General features: G+C 37.9%; 1 pseudogene; it reads right to left on the minus strand.

Annotated features, from left to right (window-relative positions):
• Nucleotides 1-2,611, minus strand: LOC113653255 (annotated as a pseudogene).

Genomic DNA, 2,611 nt, shown 5'->3' on the forward strand with positions numbered 1-2,611 from the left:
TTTTTGCCTATTCTCTTCAAGAATAAGAATATTTGTGTGTTTGACTGCATATAAACTATACTGTATATGTGAATTTTTAGGCCATCACAGAGGCCCTGAATGTGTTGGCCTAAGAGAATCAGTTATTCACTCTCCCTCAGGCTATGACAGGCTGTGGGACATTTTCCAGCAATAGCAGCAGTGTGGACTGTAAGGTCTTGCTGCATCTTAACTGGAAGTCATTCAGTGATTTTACTTGGTGATTCATTGGCGATATTTCTTCTCATCTGAGATATTTGACCGTGAACATGTGTCAGCTTCAGCACTGACAGTGACTACATCTCATCCCTCATACTCATACACAATCTGTTGCTTCTATAGTGTACAGTCAATATACATATATACGTAACATTAAACCAGCAATATCAATTTATACTATAAACAACAGTTACATTTACAAAACTCTCTCTCATGTCCACTCATGGTACATTGGACCCTGCCTCCGACATAGACTTTAGGTCATGTAGGATTAATAGGCTCAGATGATAATAGCCTAAATCTGTGATGAAAAACTATGCGGAAATTGTTTGATTATTTTCCAGCTGCACTCTATATATGTCAGAAAAGATACACAACATCATCAGCTCTTATATAGGAACAATACAGAGAACATCATTTGAGATGCCAATAAATTGAATAGCAAACTGTGAGACAGTCAGGAAGGAAGAAAGGAACGACGGAAAGAATTAAGGCAAGTACAGTAGGATGGTTTAAGGGAGAAAGTAGAAACTAAAGAAGGAAGAACCAGAAAGGGGAAAAGGTCAAATGAAGAAAAAAATGAAAGGTGGAAACAAACAATGAAGAAAAGAACAACAGGAGATTAACGAATGGATAAAATAAGGACAAAAGTTAGATTTGATTGTCTCATAATTGGCTCAGTTGTTTATTATTTGTATTGGCAAATAACATGACCTGATTTTATACAAATTGTTTTTTTGTTTTTTTAATTTTTAAATTTCACCATGTTAATAGATCAGCTTATTTAAAATGTACCCCTCTTATCTCTAATGCAAGATTATGTCTGATACAATTTAGAGATTAACAGGTTAATGAACACGATCACATGGATAACAGATACACAACGTTTCATGTAATCAAACAGATATGGGTTGGTGATACTGTACTCAAAGACTTTCTTTTTTTTTAGTTTAAAAGCTGACTGAAAAAGGGAAGCATGACTGTGGTTTCAGTGTAAGGAAAAGCATTTCTAGGTTACGAGAACTGCTTTAGTCAAAAAGACAGACAGCACATCTTAAAAAAAGGAGAATAATGTTTTTTTAGCATCAAAACCACAAAGGCCTCACTGTCTATTAAAGGGAGATAAAGTCATCCGTCTAAAATAAATTTACAGTGCAGACTGGGAAAAGTATGAATAAATAGTAACTCAGAATTGAATAGACCATTCACTTTTTATAAAGCTGTTACAGATCATCAATATTAAGCATAATCATCTGAGAAAGGGCTTGTGTCATGTATTACAGTTACAGTACATGGCACAGAAAGATATTTCCTTTCTTTAATCTGCAAACAATATAATTAATAAAAGACACAAAAAATTCATTCAAACTGGCTAAAATATTAAGCAGAAGTGGGTTTAGGTCTAAATGGATATTTGTACAATAACTGGCTTTCAGGTTAAATCCATAACCTCTCTCAAACCTCTTCATCATTGTCTGTTCCAGATGAGTTTTGACGTAGAGCCCGAGCAGAAAAAGCATACAGGAAGGGGTTCACACAACTGTTAATGAAAGTCAGAGCTGCAGTGATATTGTCTCCAGATTCTGCAGATCTTAAAAGACTGTCATTCCCAATCAACACCGCAATGATGAGCAGAGTGTTTTTGATGTGAAATGGGATCCAAAAAATGAAGAAACACACAACAATTCTGGTCACCAGCTTTGTCAATGAGTTACTGCTAAAGAAAGCTGAGTTATTAACTCCTCTGTACAGATGAAAGTAGAAATAAGATACTGAGGTGAATGAAGCCACAAATATTATCATCTCCCAGATTAAAGTAGCCACTCTTTCACCATCGTACCGATAGCTTAGCCTGCACTGAAGACGTCCTTCTCTGTCCAAGCTTAGATTGCGCTGTACAAGAGCATAGCTTGATAAAACTGCACTTAACATCCACATCCCACTCAAAAGGATCTTCTTTCCTTTTCTGCCAAGCTTCTTCCATTTCTCAGGATGCAGCATGCAGGATGTATCGCTGCATGCTCATCAACACCACACACAGTACACTGCAGTAGAGGCTTAAGTAGACCATGTAAGAGAGAAGCTTACACAGGACCAAGCCAAACACCCAGCCATGCAGAAGATCCCAAATCCAAACCGGCAGAGAAAGTAGAGTGAGTAGATCCGATATGGCCAGGCTTAGCATCAGTCTCGGGGTGAAACTGCCTCTCTTCAGCCATCCAGACAGACGCACCATTACAGCAATATTACCAGGGACTCCCAGTAAGAAGCAAACTGCCAGCACACCACTTGCAATCAGGTTCTCAGTAGAGACAGGTGCGGTGAGCGAGCTGTTGGATGAGTTGAGCTGCTGCATGTTTAGAGCTGTCATGTA

The sequence above is a fragment of the Tachysurus fulvidraco genome, chromosome 9 (assembly GCF_022655615.1).
Source record: "Tachysurus fulvidraco isolate hzauxx_2018 chromosome 9, HZAU_PFXX_2.0, whole genome shotgun sequence".
Classification (NCBI taxonomy): Eukaryota; Metazoa; Chordata; class Actinopteri; order Siluriformes; family Bagridae; genus Tachysurus; species Tachysurus fulvidraco.